Raw genomic sequence first — 22744 nt, forward strand, 5'->3', positions numbered from 1 at the left:
GTAAAATAAAAAAAATTGGTTTAATAGTTTTTATAGATATATATGACCACATAGCTTGGGCAATTGTTGGTGCTGGTTTACTGCCTGGCTGCCTTTCCTGCTTGTATGTGGTTCATCGCGCCTTTCGCACTGAGCGAATACTGTGCATATTACAATTTAAAATGTTTATTGTTACTTGGGGGCACTGCAGTTGTTTTTGGGTACCATTGCATGGGAGTCCAACTGATGTGTTAAATTTTCAAAGCTGGACTTTGCCAAATTAAATAATCAGTCAAATGTATTGGGAAGTTTCGTTGTTGTTCAGTCATTGGTGTGCACGCTGAGACCATCAAGCCGTTACATTCGAGAGCCCACTTTAATCGCAGGTGACTGCTCGGATTCAAACCCAGGATTGACTGGTGCCGACTCAACTGACGCCATCCATTATTGTATTGGAAGTGTGCTTCCTACTGTCACTGTGCACACACACATATACACTTTGATTTTAAGTTCATGCATGCATTTTTGATCATCCAAAATGAGAGTATGATATTTTAGTCGTTTTCACGAGACACATGTATTAAAAACAAGTCATTTTGTGTTATCTTATTTCTAAGGATGTTTCATTTCCCGCTTCAAAAGAAACCAACGTTCCTTCAGCGAGGCCTCAAACAGATTTATTTAAATCGACATGGGAGGCTTAGTCTGAGCTGCCCATATGATTTGGAGTCCATTGAAACCAAATCCCATTCATTTTGGATTATGTGCAATTGGGACAGACTGAAACATATCTCTTATAACAAGGTTTAAAAAGCAAGATAGTGATTTGATGCTTCTCCCTTATCTTATCGCTGCAAACATCGGCCTTGGGTTGGATCAAAGGGGTACAAACTTTTAATGCCGAATTCTTATAAGAAGAAATAAATCGGACTCCACTCTCCTAGTATGTGTGTTTGTATGTTTAAACTAATATATATTTTTCTTTGTTAAACAAGGGTCTTAATGCAAAGGTCAATGCCTGCAAGGACCCTGAGAGCGTGTTTTGTTTGTGTTCGAGTTGTTCTTATTGCATTCGATACACAATGTGTGAGGCCGTACACGTCACAATCGTCAAGCTTTCCCAATGTCAGTAATGGACTCGAGGCTATTTTCACAATTGTTCTCACTATTGCTCCTGCTCTATGTTAACAGTTTATGTTGCAATGCACATAAACACTCTAACCACTAATTTCAAAGGCCTGTGTCAATCCGTTGCTGGATAAGGCCCATCCACACTGCGCGGGCCATGGAGAGCTATTTGACCATAATTTACCACGCTGAAAGACAGCAGTAGATGACGACGCAAACTGACGAGAGGACTGGCCATGTGCAGGTCAAGAGTAAATTATGCTCCAAGTGTGAAAACTACATCAAATTAATTAAAAAATATATATATAGTTTCCCATTATCATGCTGCCAGTTGTTTCTCTTTTTTTACAATTGAAGTTGAAAAGTAACTTTTGAATTCCTGAAAAAAACATTTAGCTGCGGTGACTTTTGCTTGAAACATAACTGTGCACGGTCATTAAAGTTCACTTTGCAGCAAATGACATGCTCTGGTAATTGCTTCCCTCCCACAAAAATTACGTGGTGTCGGCAGCAGCTCGAGTCAACCGGTTGAGTTGATGCAATCTGGCACGTTGGCGAAGCAGCACACGGATCGCTCAGCTCTCCAGCTGCCAGAAAAAAAAAACCCCATTAACATTGACGTGCTAATTTCCCATTGTGAATGCAATGTAAAATACAGCCCCTCGGACCTATTGGATTCCCGTAACGCACCGAAAAAAAAGATCAAAACTGACTCTGCTCTGGAGACGTGTATCTGGATGGGCATGCAGACTAAAAAACGCCAATGCATCGGGTTGCATTTGTTTAATTTAACCAAGGGAAACAAGCTATTTAGCGCGTGCATGGGAGGTCGTTTCCTAATTATTAAATGCACACGTTTGAATTAAATAGCTGTGCTTATATGTGCATTTTAATTGAATCCCACTATTGGGTGATTTTACTACTGATAAGTCCTGGGCGTTTTGAGATTGCTGGAAACCTTTCTGCAATGCCTGGAGGCCATGTGGTTTATGAAGTCATGTGAACACCATGTGATGGGCAGACCTTTACTCATCTTATTGCTTTCAATAACGTTGATGATGCAAATGCATCTTGCAGGTAAACTGGAATATCGTATAGTGAAGCAGAGGTGTTTAAATTATAATAAAACAAAACAGTGCACTTACATTTTCTGTCGATACGCATGTATTTAGACACCATATGACTACAGATTGCATTGTAAATTGTATAATTAATTTCCCACATCAGCCGAGCGCTCTAGTCCGTGCTAGTTAAATTGCTCGGGGAATTGAAAATGTTTTATTGCAACATTAACAGGAAAGTTCAAGCTTTTTTAAAGCAATGTTGTCGTCTTTTTTCATGCCCGGCTGTTTAAAAAAGAAAAGACTCCAAAACCAGATTTAGAAAGTAATTAAGTCGACGTAGCCTTGAAGACATCTTTCTTTGTGTCGAAACGAAGGGCATCTCGAAAGCTGTAGTTGTATTCGTATTCAGTCGCGTTTGTGAAAATTACCCATGATTCAATCAGAAAAAAATAATAAGAGCCCTCATACGATAACCATATACAGTTTGCCAGTCTGCGATGCAAAAGGACATGCACTTAAGCTGGCATTTATCTCGTTGTAGTACATGATTAACACAAAGCAAGGGCACGAATGGAAATTAACCTTTTAAACTCTATTCAGGAACCTCACGAACTAACAAATGTGGGAAAAAACAAACAAACCAACCAACGTGCAAAATTGTATTTATAAAATCACCCCGAGCAAAATATGTTCTTTTATTACATTTGGCAGTGGACTATCCTCATAGGTATCCTCTTCTACAACTTCACTGTGCAGATTAAAAACGTCAATTCGTGGCTCAAGGTCATAACTCACAAGTAGACACACAGAGCATGAGAATAATTTAGGCTAAATGCTGCTCTACTAAAGATTTCTATCTATAATTAAAGCCCCCCCCCCTCCTCCTTCTCTTTAGCACGTATAGTTGTTATTGTTTAGCTGTTTCAGGGCAATGCTGATAAGAGCACGGGTTTTTATTTTGCATCTCAATTGATGCAGCGATCTCACAGTTGAACTGTCTAAGACTTAAGCCAGACTGCCACTGCTATCTTGTGATTCCGGCTCTATTACTCATTTCATTTCACCACGTGTCAATGGCTGATAGCCAAAGACGGCATTTAGTTTGAAAGCATATTCTGTTAATTCCTGTATTTTTCTGTACACACTGAAAAAATCAACATGATGTTTAACTGTTCAATATTGCAGATAAGACACAAAGGGTCTGTCGGTATATAGAAATAAGGCAAGAAAGTTCATATTGATAATGTATTCATTTTCCGAATTTTCATTTAGACTGCATGAGAAATCCGATGAGCTATGCAGCTCTTTTTCTCAGATGTGCAGTATGGGCGGGTCAGCAAGTTACAATGGCAAACATTATAAAAAAAACAATAGGAATGCAAAATGTAAGCAAGTCACTAAATAAAAATAATAAAAATAATTATACAAGTCACGTTTTTATCAAGCTTGGGCAAGGCAGCAAAAACGACAACAAAACAGTCCCAGACCACACCAAGACAACAGCACACAGCAGTGGTCCCTCAGTGAAATGGCACGTGGACATTGAACGATCGATGCACAGGTAGGGATGAAAGTTACTCATCACTATTGCAAATGTGGCTGTATCCAGCACTAATTGTGTGCTTCAAGATATTTTTTAAGGAAGATTAGCGGTGTGGAAGGGAGGGAACAAGCTCCAAAACGTGGGTGCTGCAACGGCAAAGGCTTTGTCACCTATTCTAATTCTTGATGTAGTTAAAAGGCAATTAGATGGACGCCTAAGGTTTCTTGGATTTGCCAGTGGGGTTAATGAATTAGCTCAGTATAGTGCAGATCTGCCAATAAGGATTTTATGGATGAACAGGGCCCAATGTAGATTTCTTCTTGCATCAAGTGATGTGAGATTGGATTTTAAGTACAGGTCACAATGGTAGGTCCTGTATGGTACATCCAGTGCAAATCGAAAATCAGAACGATAAAGTGGGTTTAGTCTGTTTAGTGTTTCATTAGTAGCTGATCACAGTAGTCAAACAATGGTAGAATGACAGCTTCAAAAAATTGCAGGAGCAATCTAAGTGGAATACAATGTTTGTTTCTGTATACCAACCCTGCTTTTGATTGCATTTTCTTTGAGATGTGATCAATATGGGGTTGGAATGTAAGTTTTGAATCAATCAGTAAACCCAAGTATTGGAAGCACTCAACAATGTTGTTTTTTAGATCAAGTTTCATTTATTAGGTATATCCGTAATAGGCGAAGGGGATGAAACATGATTTTTGTTGGAAGAAAAGAGCATGATGTTCGTTTGTTAGGGATTTAGGAGCAATTGTAGTGATGACAATTGATATTGACTTAAATCGAAATCATGTTGGAGATTGTTTTACTTCGTTGAGACATTTGCACGACACGAGCTTGACAGTGTCATCAGCAGAGATTTCATTCTGAGTGATTTAAGTTTAATCCAAGATTGTTTAATTATAAGGTCGAACAGAATTGGACCCAGGATGAAACTTTCTTGAACACTCTTTCTTATTTTAACATTTGTGGACGAGATGTTATCACGATGCACTTTTTTGAGAATGGCCTGAAAGGTGACTCTTAAATAAATGTATTGTACTGTGTTAAAAATGTAGTTGACCAAGTATTTGACCAAGTACCAAGTTGACCAAGTGAGTACAATATCATGGTCAACAGTGTCAAAGGCTTTTTGACAAGTCAAGGAATAGTGCAAAGCAGTATCCGGATTAAATTTCGATTTAAAGCTTTCGTGACTGCAGGGATTCGTCTTCTTGGTTCTTTCGGTAAAGTCACGTAGAAGGGAAAAAAAACATAATACTTATTTTATTATGTAATTTTTATTATTATTTTTTCCCTTCTACGTGACTTTACCGAAAGAACCAAGAAGTATCCGTATTATTTAAGAGAACATTTTGCACAACATGCATTGCTGTGGTGGTGAGTTTATAGGTAGTAGTTTATTTGTGATTTGAGTATTTTTTTCGAATATTTTAGTAGCTGGTGAAAGAATAGAGTTTGGTCTAATTTTATCAGGGTCTTCTTTGGAGCTATTTTTATATACTGGACGAATAAGAGCAGATTTCAATTCGAGTGGAAATGTAACTTGGGCAAGCGAGAGGTTGAAAATGTACGTGACGGGTTTATAGATGAGATCTACCAAAGCCACAAGTGCAGATTCCGGCAACTCCTCTTCTCCCGTGGATGACAATCTACAGCCCTTTATCAATCCACTGCTGGATGAAGGCCTCCATAAGCTGGATATTGTTTTAGCATAATTCGCTGTGTGGATTGGTGAAGGAAGTGTGGGCTGGGATGGGGGGGTACAAGACCCTTTCATATGTTATTTTATGAGAAAGCCACTGGAGCTATGCACTTTAAAATCTAGTTTGAAAACTAATTTCTTTAAAACAGTTTTTTGTGTTTTCTTTGTTGTCCTTCCCCCACACCTCCTTTTTTTTATCACGGTTGACTACGTACCGTGCGAAAGAAATTCAATATTCATACATGTTTGTTGTAACTTGGAATAAAACATAAATTACATTCTTCATAGCATAGTACGCTAATCACTGTTCCATCATGGAGTCTATTCGATAGTTTTAATAGAATTGGCAAAGAGCCCAGTTGTGTTTGCACAAGCCACGCTGCACGGATGGCATGTTGGAGGAGAGCAGGTTTGGAGAGAAGAGATTATACCGACTTGTTAGTTCTGAAAAGCAAAGAAAAACTATTAAAGGTGTTTTTTTACTCCAGTGAGTTTGAAGCAGCATTCATTGCTTTCTTACAACCTCAACAGAGTACAGGGCATGTCACATTACCATGGCGAGGGAAAGTTCATCCGCAAAGTGGTGCTCTGTAATTTTATTCCAGACGAACGAAGAGCTGTGTTGACTCGCGCGTGGGACATGAACATCGCTAATTTTACATTCGGAGGCTACACGCTCTATTCCGCCACCGCAGCTGCAGACCGCAGAATGAGCGGCGGCGATGAGACGCTTGACGGGTGGCGCTGGGGCCGTAGTGACAGCCGTGGTCGTGTCGAGTTGGCTGTAGACCGAATCCGGCCGAGCACCGCGAGAGTTGCGCTTGTAAGTACCTCTCGCATTGCATAAAACTGTCAGTGGAACGTTTCCTTCGAGGGTCATTTAAGCAGAATGAGTTCAGTGCAAAAAATTAAAATCACTTAAGATATTTTATGCAACCAGACACTGGCATGAATATTCTAACTTGGAAAGCACTTAACCTTTGATTTGGGTCAGTAGTCGTGGGGAAAAGGATTTCTGGACGACAGGAAGCTCTAATTCTTCGAGGCATTCCTTGGCAATGGAAATAATATGAGGCATCCAAGAGAGGGGTTAAAAATGATGGTGGCACTCACAATAAGGACAGAGGTAGAGTTTGCAATACACAAGCCACAAATCAGCATGTTAAAAAACAAGCTGCCAAGAATTAAGAATTAACTATTAAAGTGACAATCTGTGTTGTATTTTAACGCAATATAAAACCAATAAATTGGCTTGTAACTTGCTTTAAAGTAGGGCATTTTCCAGCTAGATTTTTGTGATGCAAAAGATCAAGTACATCAACAAAAATAGTTGGTACATTGAGTATACGCACCATTCCTATAGAACAGTGGTTCCCAACCTGTTGTCCTCGGACTCCTGGTGGTCTGTGAGGCGACTACAGGGGGGCCAGAGAAAAGAAAAATAGTATCACCCTCACCAAGGACATGTACAATTTCAAACAGTTAGTAGCATGTGGTGGTCCATGAAATGTTTGGACGTCGAAAAGGGGTCCGCACACTCTAAAATGTTGGGAACCGCTGTTATAGAACGGTTTTGTTATAATTTATGGAAGTGTCATCTGCCAGTAGGGGTGATGTGGCTATGTGGTTTTACCCAATTAAGTAATTTGAGGGTATTAAAAAGAATGCGTCAAATTGGATTGTGAAACAAGTGGTCTACTTTTGTCGAATAAGGTCACTGGATCCCTATCGACCACCGTGAAACAGACGGCAGATATTTGTGGCTAACACACTGACGCTATTAAGCCGGACGGCCGTGGGGCTCAGATTACACAACCCCTGCGACAAGTGCAAAACCAAGTTACCACTCTGCCATGCCATTGCCTGGCATTACTAACGAGGTCAACAAAAAATAATCACATCAATGTTCATTGAGCATAACAATAGCAACACCTGGTGGAAGTGGCGTTATTTCATGAACATCTGTTCTTTGTATTTAAATAATAACATCTCCGTGAACAGGAACTGGGAAAATCTTTGAGAGTACGTGGCACTCGTTTGAAAATGTTCGAGTGGATGCGATATTATCTTTTGGGAAAAACCCAGTTTCAGTTTTAGATTCATATGCTGCACACCAATCATAAGTAAATGGGATGATGTGCAACACATATGATTATTAAAATGCAACCAATCACATTACAATTACGAATTAACTGTTTTCAATCCATAATGATTTGTTATTACATCCGGGTCACCTGCATGGCGGTTCTGGTGATGTCATGACACCTACTTAAAGATCTGGGTCAGGAAGCACATTCACTCGAGGCCTCAGTTCTTGCTAACACCAAACAATGCTGGAAGTGATCGAGGCAAAACTGATGGAAAAACACAACACAAAATGCAGCATCTGTTAATACTTGCAATATTGATACAATGAATGAACATAAGGCACATCATAACATTGTCTTAGATAACATGAAACTCAACAATAGGTCCTCGATGGACCAGGCACCTACATTAGCACTGAATAGCTATACAAGAGAATAAGCTGTGTTAAATAAGGTCACATCGTGTAATCACCATACTGCAGCCTAAATGTACAGCGCTGCGCATAACACTGAACTGTAGATGAGATACTTCTATATCCTTTCTCTCAAGATCACATTAAAGTTACATGGGTACAAGTCTGGCTCGATTTATTCAATTACAAGTAACATTCACAATGATGCCCGTGGCAGGCATCGTTGTTAACTAGGCCTCATATTATCATAACAATTTAACAGCATTATAAAGGCATTTACAGCATTAGAACGGCAATCCTAACATTATAACAGCATTGCCAGTATTATAAGAACATAAACGAACTTACAAACAATGTGTCTTAAAGTCCCACAATGAACAGATGCACCTGTCTTCACTGAGACGCTATATGTGCCTCCATTTTGTACTCTGTGTAATGGCTGACACCCTGCCGCATGGCTTAGAGAATATTACATCGTAACTTCCTGGTCACGTGACCAAACTCAACACCATATCAGCAAATTACTGTGTTCGCACACCCCCAAACCTGCCGTGAGGCAGAATAGCTATTGCTACAGTCTACATTATATACTACCAGTACGCTCACTGCGGTTAAGAACCAGGCTACAGTCTACATTATAGACTGCCTTAGTACACTCACCCAGCTTAATGACCATTGCTACAGTCTACATTATAGACTGCCAGTACACTCACTCCGATTAAGAACCAGGCTACATTCTACATGAGTGTTTTTTTTGTTTTCATTATTTTTATTCACTTTACTTTTTGTTATTATTTTTCTTTAACAGATTAAATTTCTCACTAACACAGCTACCTTGCGTGCCATCCTCAAGGTTGCTGCTTCACGATCTGCCATTAACATGCTAATCTCTTACATTAACCTGGCCACCTTGGCGCACTCGCCGTGAAGAATGCTCGGCGATCTTGCATTGACATGCTAATTTTTGCCTGCAGCCCATTGATTGGTGGAAAGCCCACCACTGATGCGGTCGTGGCCCACCACTTGCATTGGCATTGGCTGCTGACATTTGGGCGATGCCCATTTCAAATCGTTATAAGCAGTTGTCTTTAGGAGCTTACCCCCTTTTCCTGATGACGATTGCTTATGTTGCGATCGAAACGTCGTAGTTTTTGTCCTTTTATTTCAACCTATCTACGTGACTTTACCGAAAGAAACAAAGAATATGAATTCTTGCAGTCACGAAAGTGTTAAGTCAACATTTATAAAATGTAATCAACTAAAATAAAATTGCATGTATAAGCTTTGCCGCAGGTCCTGTTGCGTTATGATAAAAGCACTTTTTAGTTTCCACACCACATTTCAATTGTCTTCAAATGCACACGAGTTCAAGCCATTTAAGCGATCCCATTCTCAGAATCTTGCAGTTAATCAAGGAGGTTAATTTCATGTCTTGCTATGCATCATTTGTATAAGTCACGGGTTGCTAACCTTGAGGCACATGTTAAGAGAACATTGAAAGTGTGCTGGCTTCCCGAGAAAATAAAGTACACCTTCTCAAGACAGGTTATGACTCGTGAACAGCACTTTGAGTGTCAACTGACTAGCGTTGTGGCCATTGCACCCACCGGATCCACTTTGTATGGAGTCGGTGATTGAAATTGCTTGATAATTTCTGCTGATAATTGAGAAAGTGTCTGCTGTGAGGTTAAATATAAAATGTCCAGTGACATTTTTGAGCTAAGTTGCTGCGTGTGTGTCAGTTGATATACCCCCCCGCCCCCACACACGTCTGTGTGGGGTGTGTGTGGGGAGCGGTAGTGGAGCAGTTAGCGCACTGCGCGACGAAATAGTTGACCTGAGTTTGATTCCCGATCACGGCCAACACCAGTGAAGATTATTTGAACCGGTCCTCTGACGCGATGTGTAAACATAGCCACTAGGGAGACAAAGGCGGCCGGGCGTGGTGTTGGCCACCCACTGCCTCGTGTGCCGTGCCGGCTTTCATAGGTGCTCACTAACAGCACTTGCCCCAAGAGTCTGTTTCAGGCTATATGGGGGATCTTTGTCTTTGGGGGAGGGGTGTGTTATTCTTTGGTTCTTTCGGTAAAGTCACGTATAAAGATAAAATAATAAATTAAATAATAGCATACTACGACGTTTCGATTGCAACACAAGCAATCATCATCAGGTATAAAAGAAATAGCAACAAAAATCTAACCAGAAAACTATAGACAGACATATAAGCAGACAGATATCACAAAGATACACAGAGAGAGAACACGTATCGGCACAAAGAGAGAGGGATCGTCTCTGTGACGAGGCCTTAAATATAGAGAGGGGGCGGGGGCGGAGAGAGGGAGGGGGCAGAGAAAAAATTTGCATGTCAATGAGTGGACGACGACGTGGTATGGTACGCAAGCTTGGAAATTAGGAGAAAGACACACTAAAATTAAATATCCTAGCAAATTATCGAAATGTAATGTAATGCAACACAGAGAGTCGGTCAACACACAATTAACGCATAGCCTGGTTGATTACGTATTTCAAAGATTGCTAAGTTAGAATTTAAGTGTGAAAATTCCAAAGAGAGGACACAGGCAGAGAGAGAAAACAGGGGTGTGTGTGCCAATCAATGGTCTATTTTCTCATTAAAGTGAAACCTGCCCACTGTCTGGCACATTTTGGCCAGAAAGATTGGCCAACAGGCAATCTGTTAAGATGTCTCGTAATAGCCAGAAAGTGTCCTGCGATAAAAGCAAGTGAGAGCTTTCCTAACAGGCAACTCACCTGAGAAGCAACAGCCCCATAGAAACAGGTGAGATAAAAAGTGAGATGTGTGATAACAGTAAGCACAGCAATGCCACAAACTTGTCCTGAGGTCCATGAATCAAATATAGCCTGCCTCAAGAATGCATCTGGAATGCTAGCATATAATGCAACCGGCTCAAAGAGACACAAACATTATGTCATATGACTGTTTATCCATTATATGCACGAGGGTATAGAGGTTGGAGATTTTGGGAGGGTTTTTTTTCTCCAAAACAATTTCTCTATCAAATAAATTCCATCCATCACACATGAACAACATATGATTTTGGAAGAGGTACAAAAACTTCCATCTACCGTTGCACCCCTCACTATGTTGAGTTCACCATCGCTCATTTGAAATGATGCTTTAATGCCTTTGCAACAAATACAATTGTAGACACATACAAAGAAGTGCTACCCAGTGTTAATGGCTATAACCTTTTGTTCTGAGCACAGACAAGGTCTATACACATTATACTATATTGTACAGAGTTGCGGGATTATGAACAATGATTAGCAGCTAGTGGAAATTGTCTTTAATATAGTTATTGCATTTTTTATTCTAGGAAACTTATTATTTGGCTATTATGGTCACGAATGTCACTGGCTATTAGTAATTAATCCACGGTGTAATTTTATAGCCCAGCAGATGGTATGCCCTAGAATCCTCGATGGGAGAAATTGTAAGATTTATAATAAGGATAAAATAATTTATTTACCGCACTGATTCAAATGTCTCTCTGTCAGGAGTGTCCTGCTTTGTATATATGTTTAAATATTAAATAGTTGCCAGCCAGTTTATGGGTGTGAACGCAAGTGGGAGTTAACTGGAGCACCCCGAGAAAACCCACGAGTGTGCATGTTCAAAACTCTTATGCTTTTATAGCTCGCCTAATTAATTTTGTTAATTTAAATATTGTATTTATCTAATAGTAGGATATTTTCAACAAGATGAAGTATGCATATAGGTGAAGGTTTTCACACTTTGTTGCAGACTATAACAAAATATATATTTTCTGTATATTTGTGTAAAATGCTATAAACTGTAGTTACCACTCTTTGTCAGCAAACACCGATTAAGGCTGCAACGACACAAGGGAGTGGTATGGTCAGCATCATGAAATACAATTTCTGAATTTTAAGGCTGAGTTGCCTTAGAGCTGGCTCAGGTCAAGTTCAATACCACTCTTTGTATCTTGCTACGAAATTGACTGAGGCCACTGGTATCGTAATAGAAAGTTCTACCCATTGCACCAGTGCCCTATTGATATACACACACGCACACTATTTCATAAACAGTGTGAGTTACTTCTTAGACTTAAAAAAATTAAGGGACTATCCATATTTCTCTAAATTTTAAATGTAAACAATTGTATTTTGAATGATTGATTTATTGCAATGTAGACGTTTAGTGACATGCATAAAATTACGTCAATTCAAACAATGCTCGTGCATTAGTGTTCATGTCGTTTATAATATAGTTCACCGAACGAGCAATATAAGTGTGCATTGTCTAATTCAGAGCGTACTTTGAGAGCAAAGGCAACACATTGCAATTCCATCTTGCAGTTGTGGGGAATTTACAAACCCCATGGTAGAGAATTTCTTCCCGGTCAAATCTGTATCATTGAAACCCCACCGGTGGCAATTAGGCTCGAAGTGAAACTCCCCAGTACTCTGCTGCGTGAGCTTTGGAGACAAAGGCCGAGCTGCAATTATGCTGCCGTGGTGAGGGCTAACGATAAGCTAACAATAAGTGCCGCTAAATGTTCATTCTCATTTGCAGCTGCAGCCCAAGCTGAAACTAATCAGCAGGGGTGAGCACAAGCCATGAGCTCGCCTTACTTTGATCCTGGCTTCTTTGAATCCACAAACTCACTTGCCCTACATCAGAAATACCAACCTCGTGTTTTATTTTTTAACGCCACATAGAATGTGAATGGGATTTTATTCAGCGGAAGTAATGCACTTTTAATGCAAAGTAATTTCCAATGTTAAATAATTTCATGCTGGGTATAATTTTTTAGAGGTGGACAGCTACTGTCTCTATTCTGTCCATCGTACACTCGATGCATTAAATTCCTGCATGACAAAATGACCACCACGGTGCTGAGTGGGAGATCTGAAATGGATGCCTTTCAGATCCGAACGGGTGTCAGACAGGTTTGTGTGATCGCCCCCCCCCCCCCACCTTATTCACCACCTATATGACCATGGTCACCCTCGTCGTCGACGGTCGCCTTCCATTTGGCGTCAGCATCTAATAACCGTCTGGATGGGAAACTCTTCAACCTCGGACGTTTTCGAGCAAAGAAGAAGCTGACCACAAAGGATATCCACGACCTGCAGTTTGCAGACGATTGCTGCGTGGTGGCTCACTCTGCGCGGGACATCGATATGACCCTCGATGTATTCAACTCTGGACAAAAGAGACTTGGCTGAACCCTGAACATCGCCAAAACCAACGTCCTCCACCAACCGCCATCCAACCAACCAAACAACCCCCCGACTATCTAAGTCGATGGATAGGACATTGAGTATGCCGAGTATTTCTCTTACCTCGGTAGTCATCTCTGCCAAACGACCACCGTCGACGAGGAGATCCAACACAGAGTCCAGTGAGCCAGCACCGAAATTCCACAAACTGCAACAGTGCCGTTTTCAACAACAAAGATCTCCTCAAGACAAAAAAGCTCCGAATTTACTGGGCCATTGCCATCCCTACGCTCCTCTACTGCAGCGAAACGTGGACAGCCTACCGGCGCAATGTCACTGCGCTGGAGCACTTCCATCAGCGTTGCCTCCGCAAAATTCGGGGAATCGAGTGGGAAGATCGCTGCACCAATGCGAGTGTTCTCCTTCAAGCTGACACCACCAGCATTGAAGTGATATTTCTAAAAAAACAACTCCTATGGATCGGCCATTGCATCTGCATGCCTAAGAACCGTCTTCCCTGCCAGATCCTTTTCCCCAGCTATCCAATGGTCAGCGGCCGAGAGGAGGGCAAAGGAAGTGGATCAAGGATACCCTCAAGTCCTCCCTGAAGCGCAGAAACATCAGCCTTCAAGGCCGGGAGGAGCAGGCCGCCGACCGCCTAGAGTGGCGCCACTGCATCCACCAGGCTGCGGTCCACTTCGAGACCCAATGTCTCGATGCCGAAGCGGATCGACGCCAAAAAAGAAAGGTAAGGGAAACCAACCCAGCACTGCAAATTCCACTTACGTCTGGGACTGTGTGCCATCAATGCCCAAAGATCTGAATTGGACTCCTCAGCCACCTCTAAACCTGATGGACGTCATCCTCAAACTCCCGAGGGACTGCCGACGACGATGACGCATTAAGCACACGTTTAAAATGAATATACAGGACATATAAATACATTTGAAGGTTATCACCAGTTATTCAAGGAGTATGGAGCATCGAATCACATTATGCAATGACCCTACAAGAACTTCTGGTATCAAAAGGCTTTTCACCACATCCGCATACATAATTTTAGAGATACTGTATCACATAGCCACACACGGCTGAGTTTTCAGAGCTCCCATATCAGGATAAAATTAACAAAAAAAATCTCCTATTCAAAGATCATGTGCAAAGGGCTGTTAAAATTATGCTGAGGAAACAATGAATGGCCTCCAAAGCAGCATGATTGGATTAGCAAATAAGGTCAGAAAAGCGGCATTTTACACGCATTGCTCAAGTTTGCAGGACCCCTGGGAAAACTCGTGCAAATGGAGTGCGCATGGCTTCTAATTCTCACCCTGTGAAGTTTGATTAATTCCCATTATCTATCGTTGGTGTGCGAGACAGGGGAAAAAAAAGTGGCTCAGACGTGAAAGGCTAACCGCTTTAATTTGCAATTTGCTCCCCACGTTGGGTGTTGCTGCTTCCGAGTGCGGTATCGCACTAATTATCAAATGCTAATTTTATTTGGGGGAGGAACTTTTGCGTGGTGGTAGCGGCGCGTGGTGGCGACGGTTGTGGCAGATGAAGCGTTCAATCACGCGCGCTGCTGATGTCGATGCAGCGGTGCAATGAGAAGGGACACGAAGTTCTGCTTAGGTTCAATCTTTCTTACATTCCTCCGTGGCAAAACAATTAATTGCGGTCACATTTCGGTGCTGCACATTGCCCAACTGATGGGGTCCCTTGAAAAGCAACGCGAGAGGTTTTAAAGATGCGACATAGATGTTAGATAAAAAAATCAGTCCACTTTAATTTGCCCCAAACTGTCTCTTTTGATCACGGCGCCATCGCTGGCCACCTTCAACTCTAAGTGCAATGTTAAAGGCGCAACCCTCCTGTTTCCTACTAATGCCATTGGCAGCAGAAGGACCTCCACGAGAGGAGAGCTGGAAAACAATCCTTGCAAAGGATATTTTGGTTTAATTTTCCATGCTGGCCAGATGTCTCGGAATAGAGAGAGTACTTATGATTTATTCCATAACATCTTCCGATCAAATAACTGTGCTCTGCCCATTTATGCTGCTGGGTGAACAGAAGTGTTAGGTTGGGGAGTTAAGAAACTGCAACGCCAGGAAATCAAACGAGCAACCTCTGGATTGCAAGTCCAGTGCGCAAATCGTATACCACGACAGTGCTGTATGTTGTATAAGCGTGTTACATTTGTATCGTTCCCTTGTTTGGTGTTTGGAGTTATTACAAACACAGCCCAGAGTGGTATAAGAACCGTGCTTTCGAGCTGGTTATCTAAGAACAGAATGTAGACTTTAGGAGGAAAATACTTAAACATTGCAGAGGTTTTCCAAACAAAATAAAAAAAACCCGACTTAGGAAATCCATAATAACAATAGATGTATTAATAATTACAATCGATGTTTAGTATGGTAAGTAGGGTTTTGACCTATACATTTGTTTAGTGAAATATCCATATAAGTCATGCTCAGTCCACCAATGGATGAAGACTTCCCAATGCCAGCACATCAGCGGATCTCATCACTCCATCTCCATGGTGAATCTCATTTTTGGTGAGTTCCCTCCCCTTTGGTTTGTTATTATTTTGTGGGAACTCCAGTTTTCTCTTATTGAAAACACAAATATATTTTAAAAGGCATTGTCCAAACATCCCAAGCAGGATCCTCTTGAAAAAAAGTCTTGAGACTCAATTAGGTTTCCTGAGGAAAACAAATACATTGTATTATTTGCCCGCTGCTCTAGACTAGACGCCTTTATCTGTCAGGCCAGACAATTGGCAATGGTGAAATTAGATGTTCCCTTATTAGAGGGTTGCCCTCACCACTTCCACCCCTCCTCCACACCCCCCTAACCATTTCCTCTGAGGACCAGATACCGGAGTACATCTAAAGTTCTATCCTTACATGATACCACATCCGGATACAATGTGGAGTATTGATTTTTATATTATGTTCCTTTGGAAAAAGTTGTTACTAAAACCTCAACATCCTTTGTCCAGCAGGACCAAATACAAGGCCTGGCTATAGATATATAATTCACGACAGAGAGAAAGCTTTCTTAATACATATGATAATTTCACACGCCAGGTGTGGTAGCTTTTAGTGGGTAATAACTGGCACAAAAAACACTCATCACTTAATGGCTATTGGCCAACATCTGGCTTTTAAGATTTTGGATATCCGTAATAAGGAAAGATGCACAATTAGAATTGCTCACAGACAACAGATATGTTACACTGACAATACAAAAAAAGACGCGCTCAAACACAGTTGTACATGTATATGGTATGGCAGGAATTATTTTGGTGCTGAATAGCAGTCGCTGATTAATAAGGCCTTATTTTTGTAGAATTATGGAATCCAGGCCGTTTCTCATTACATACACACAATGGCAGCAATGCCCCATTTAGCTCGTACAGAAGGCAGGTGCTATTAGCAAGCAACACTACAATGGCTGTAATACGTGCTCATTGTAATCGGTGCTCACTTACAGAAATCAAGCAACGCCAGTTTCACGAATTAACATTGGAATTTATACAGGGAAAAGTAAGGCTATATGTAAAAAAAAATAAAAGTTGAGATATACTAAACTGTGGAAAACATACATAGAATATGGGCCTCAAACATTCACAAGCTCTTCACTGGCTGGCCCAGAGCTCAGTAGGATGCATCCACTGGGTAAGACTTACATGTAAATACACATATAATGGTATCTTGTAACCAAGTTGCAAAATGTATTTTGCTTTGCTGATAGATGCTACCATTTTAATTTCCAAGTCTTGCTCAGACCTAAACTAAATTAAATGTCTGTGAACATGCATTTGCTGGTTAGAATGCAATACTATTTAATATACTTGCCATAAATTGAGTTGCATGTGTGTTCAGAATTGAGCCTCTCCCAGTATTATCTGAAGGACTAAATAAAAATGATTACGGGTGCTCCTGCCTTAAATATTTAATGAACGCAGTTCACTTTTGAATTCTTGACATTTCATTTTAGCCGCAGGAATTTCACGTGTCCACTAAATGGCATGAATATTTAAAATGTATTCATTTCATTTGGCGCAACCCCCCCTCAACCCCCATGGAATGGTGCACATTATACATGACAAATAATGCCTGGAATTTACGTTTTGATAATGATGTATTCTATGATACATGAAGAACACATCTGGAATAGAATAAGCAAATGATGTATTTATTTAATAAAAGGGCTGGGATGTTTACTGTTGATAAAATGAACATGAAACCAATAGAAAACATTGTAAATAGTTAATAAGCAAAAACGTTGTTTTTATTACTATGCAATGCTCTTTTTTAAACCTAGAGTGAACTTTGTAAGATGAATATTGTATAAGCAACACCTTTTGACATTTATAGGTACACACTATAATTATATTTATAGCAGAAGTTATTTTGAAATTTGAAGATCAATACATTGGTAAGTAACATTGCTGAATAAAGATTCAACAACAGAGTTGGCCAAATATTCCAATATAGGAACACAGTTTTGGGCAATTGTTAGCGCTGGTTTACTTCCGGTTTATCTCGTTTCCCACGCTTCCGAATCATTCTCTCTGTCTGAGAGTCACAAAGAAAACGGTGCGTATTTCAAATGTGTACATTACTAGTTGTTGAAAGTGCAACAAATATTTAATAGGTGACATTTTGGACAGGGCTCTTCTTCATGAAGTATGGAATTATTGTAGTGGTGGTTCCTGCACAAACAATGTGCTTTATTCTTGAATATGGTCTTTAATATATCCTTTGCATGAGATGAAACATGACTCATTGATATTGGCCTTTAAAATTGCCACATTGGAAGTGTGACTACAGCCTGTAAAGTTATCACAAATATTGGGTTGTGCCATATTTTAAATAGTTTTAAATAGCTTACCCATACCTCTTATACTCGAAGCACAACTGCTGTCAAGTCACTGTTTCAAATATTGTCAGCTTCTATTGCTATAGTTGAAAACAAAAATGGCAAGAGACCCAAGTTTCAATTTTCTTTTCCAACCTCAAGTACTGGATAGTGTATGCGGATAGATTATCCGCATACGCCACCTAACACATCATATTCACAAAGACAAAAGTTGCACTCGTATGAGGTTTATACGTGGGAATGCCTATGCAAGTTAAATTGAACCGATGACTGAAGTTGAAACAGCTGAAGCAAACGTAATATTGAGATTACATCATCTCATTTCGATGGTCCATGGCAGTCTGGGCAGTAGGACCATAGCAACGCATTTTGGCAGCTGAACAAATGCTGAGAATGATTAAAAAATTAGGGTTCAGACAATCACAACAGGTAAATTAAATGCGGGTTTTACGGTGATGATCCTGAAAGTGAGCGTCAGTGCTTTTGGTGAAAAAACACCTGGTTCACCAAGGCCCAGAAAAGCGCTTTTCAGCAGGGCTGACGAGTGGGGACAACGCCGATCATTTACTCGGAGCACCAAGGTCCTGCGTCCCGTCAATTTGTTCCAAATGGTCAAACGGTGAGCCAGAAACGTTTTTCGTACTCTTTCGCAGGATCCATGCGATGCAGTTGACAGGGAGCTGAAATAATTGCACATTTAAATTGTGGATGATTTGTAGCAGGACAATGAAGCAGCACGCATCGCTATTTCTGCACGCCAATTTTTCTTTTGGCCAAGCCAAGGATGTCATTCCACCCCTTGGACCACTCCACACATTCTCCTGATTTAAAAATGGCGTGACATTTGTAATACTCCGGATGACGGCTGTGAACGGAAAGAGGCTTGATGACATTCCGACAATTATCCCAAACAAGCAAACGACGTGGATCACAAAGGACGATTATGGGAGGAAATAGTGTGTCCGTGAAAGATACTCAAGGAGATGTGGCAATCGATGGTTATTGAGTGCTAGACGAATGCCAAATAGAAATCAGTCTTGGAAAGCTTTGGTCAAACCCTGTATTCGTCAAAATATGACAATGAGCTATTCTGCGGGTTGCCAGGCCAGAATTATACCCGAGCACCATGATCTTCCCCTTGTTTTGCATTCACAAGTGTTCACTAGGCAAAGTGGTCATTCTCTCATCTGATTTGATGTGGAGGCAATCGGGGCATTTCTCTATCTTTGCCCAGCCACTCAAATTGTTTTATTAAGCAGCAAATCACAGATAAACACAAATAAAAAGATGCATTTTTTTCTGGGACATTCCTCTGATTCCCAGGGAGGCTTGAAACAGAGGATTAATTTAGTTACTTCAGGAGACAACTTCCTGCTGTTCGTCTGTGCAAAAGGCTCAGATATTAGGATTCATTTGATGGTAATTCTGGGTCATTCTATTATATGCACGAAGGCTGAGATAATGCCAGATAATAGTATTTTGGAAGACCAAACGATATTTGTATGAATGAGATGTTTTGCTGTGAATATAATGTTTTGAATTGTCACCTGTATTTTGAGAAGTGCAATAGATTTACAAACAAATTATTGAAATGTAGATTTTTTTTATTTGCACGGTTGGAACAAATATTTACCTACATTGGAGAGTATAAAATAGGAAGGTGGTGCAGGGTTAGAAAAAACATGGGTGCAATGATTAGATGTATTGCCAGTACATAAAATTCGTGATCTGATCCCATCTGTGAAAGATGTGATCCCTAACATGCAATACCCCGGCGTCTATAAACTAAGCTGTGTCTGCAGCAGAAGTTACAGTACATTGGGGAAACTAAGCGACATTTCTCGGACCGTGTTCGTGAACATAAGGCAGATCTGAAACACGGTAGGACCAATTCCTTGGCCATAGATGATCATTGTTTTAATGCGGTGGGCTCACACGAAATTGATTTCTCTAAGACGAAGGTACTTTGCAAGCCCACTGGCTATCAACAAAGATTCGTTCATGAAGCCATCCATATATATAGACACAGACACAATTTCAACCGAGAAGATGGGTACAAACTGAGCAATCATTGGAAGGACGTTATCAACCAGCTTAAGTCATAATTGGCTATGATGTTCCCATCCTACCACCTTCCGATGTTAGTTGTTTTTTACGCCTATTTCAAACTTGTGCTTTCTTCACAGTCACTTCGCGCACCAACCCCTTGGTTGCGGCTCTGCGATCTTCCATTAACATGCTAAGCTCTCTTGAACATGCTAATTTTCACCTGGCAGCCCTTTGATTGGTGGAAAACGAACCACCTCCAGGCTCGCTGCCGAAAACTTACATTTTCATTGGCTGCTGACATTTGGGCTACGCCCATTTCAAACCCTTATAAACAGTTTCCCTTGGAAGCTAACTCTCCTTTTCCTGAAGACGACCACTTGCGTTGCGATTGAAACGTTGTAGTTTTCTGTTATTTTTGATTATTTTATTTGAACCTATCTATGTGACTTTACCAAAAGACCCAAGAATATGAATTCCTGCAGTCACGAAAGCTTTAAGCTAAAAGTGTGTTGTTCGGAAAAATGTAAAGAACCGGAAAGAAAGGAAGACCTTACATAGAATGGCTTGACAACGACGTAAGAGATTGGTGCCAGAAAGATGTGGCGCTACTTGAGCATATTGGTACAAGACAGGCGAAAGTGGCAAAAATTATGGATCGTGATGATGATGAAAAACAATGGATTCGGGCTAAGAGTATGAAAAGGGGGTGTGGAGAGGTTTGACCAATTTGGCTCTTGATGTAAAGAGTTTGGGAGCCAGCCAATCAGAATAGAGTGCTTCGTGTCCACGTTCGCTGTTTTAATTGAATATGAAATATTAGACTCGATCAAGCAAAGATAAAGGCAAAGTTAAGCCCTGCAATTTCGCTGGTGGTGGAAGGGCCTCATCTAAAGGGAGTTCTGAGGAGCCTCCACTACCAGAGGGCATTTGGCCTACTCTTCCACGCTGGACATATTTCTCGGAAGAGGTGGGAATACCCACACTTTACCCTACCACATGCGACCTACAAAATATAACAATTGGGAATTTTAAGAAGAATAAAATTTCGTCCATGAAGCCATCCAGATATACAAACATAGACATAACTTCAACCGAGAGGATGGATTCAAATTGTGCAATCATTGGAAGGATGTAATTAATCAAGTTAAACTTTAGCTGCCGTGCAGTTTACTTCTAGACAGACAGTTTAGATTTATTTTCATAATAATATCCATATTCCCAGTCTGTTACCCCCAGCTTCACACACTACCATCACCATTACCACACGTTATTTTTCAGCTTGCGCATTTCTAATTTACCCCCCCGGCAGCATAACAAAAGGCTGCTTAATCTTAGCTTTCTTATCTACTTCCGCCCCCTGCATCACAAAGCTTCAATTTGAACTCCATGCGTTGCCTCCCAGCGCCCCCCCCCCCCCCGTGCCTCACAACGTTGCCTTCCAGTCCACAGCCCGCCCACACACTCACCATGGCCCCTCCCCTCCCTCCATCTCCCGCGACTATATTATTCCTTGTCACAGCCATCTCTTAGACACACTTAAGCGGTTGTGCTTTCGCTACATTGTCCCCACCTGAAGGACGCTTGTGTTGCGCCCGAAACGTCGCGATTTAATTTAGTTGTTTTCATTTATTTAATTAAATTTTTTACCTACGTGACTTTACCGAAAAAACCAAAGAGTATTTGTGTAATAAAAGACTCTGTCAGGCACTGCTGGTCTCCGCTTGTCTTTCATTTAGGTTCTTCTCCGCACCCCCCACTGGCCTCCTCTCGGACCAGTGTCGTCTCGTGCTCGCCCCGCGCACATGCTTCCTCCTCAGCTCCTCCACTCGTCCTCACACCCCGCTGGTCCTGATAAGGGACCAGTGTCTCCTCTCGCGTGCCACGCACGCTCCTCTCGCGTGCCACGCACGCTCCTCTAGCGTGCCACGCACGCTCCTCTGTCAGCTCCTTCTCCCGCTCCGCACACCGCTGGCCGATGGTGTGCCGAAGCCCCATCAGCCACGTGGCTGATGGCGCGGCGGCCACCCAACGTGGTCCCGCTTCTTCACTCCATCAACTGGCCTCGATCTCTTCCGGGCTCCCCTCTATAACTTCTCTCCCACGTGACCCCGACTCCTCCCTTCCGGATCGTCAGATCCGGCCTTCCCATACTGCCCTGCTGGCTCCACCTCCATTCACCTCGCTTCCCATTGGAGCCGAGGTGAACGGCTGCCCCTCTCATACGCCTCCCATACCGGGCTCTGTCCCCAATACCCCGGCCATTGTGATTGGTCCAGAGTCCAGCAGCAACCCCATTTATGCTCGCATTACATTTGTATTCACTTTATTTATTATTATTCTTTTTCTATCTACGTGACTTTACCGAAAGAACCAAAGAATATATATTAGCGAGTGTTTGGTTTGCGGGAGAAAACCTGAGTGCGAAAACCCATGCAATATAAGTGTGAACACTCAAAGCTCCACAAAGACAGATAAAAAAAATCCATTGTTATTTTACCATTTTGACACTTCACATCCAAAGCCTACAATACTTGGTATTCCCAGGCAGTTTATAATACAACTAGCTGTACCCTGCATAACATACGCCAATCTAGCAGATCTTATATAAATATTCACGCTTTTTGTACTTATATTTTATGTAGATAGAAGAT

This window comes from Lampetra planeri, chromosome 14 (assembly GCF_965212315.1).
Source record: "Lampetra planeri chromosome 14, kcLamPlan1.2.h2, whole genome shotgun sequence".
Classification (NCBI taxonomy): Eukaryota; Metazoa; Chordata; class Hyperoartia; order Petromyzontiformes; family Petromyzontidae; genus Lampetra; species Lampetra planeri.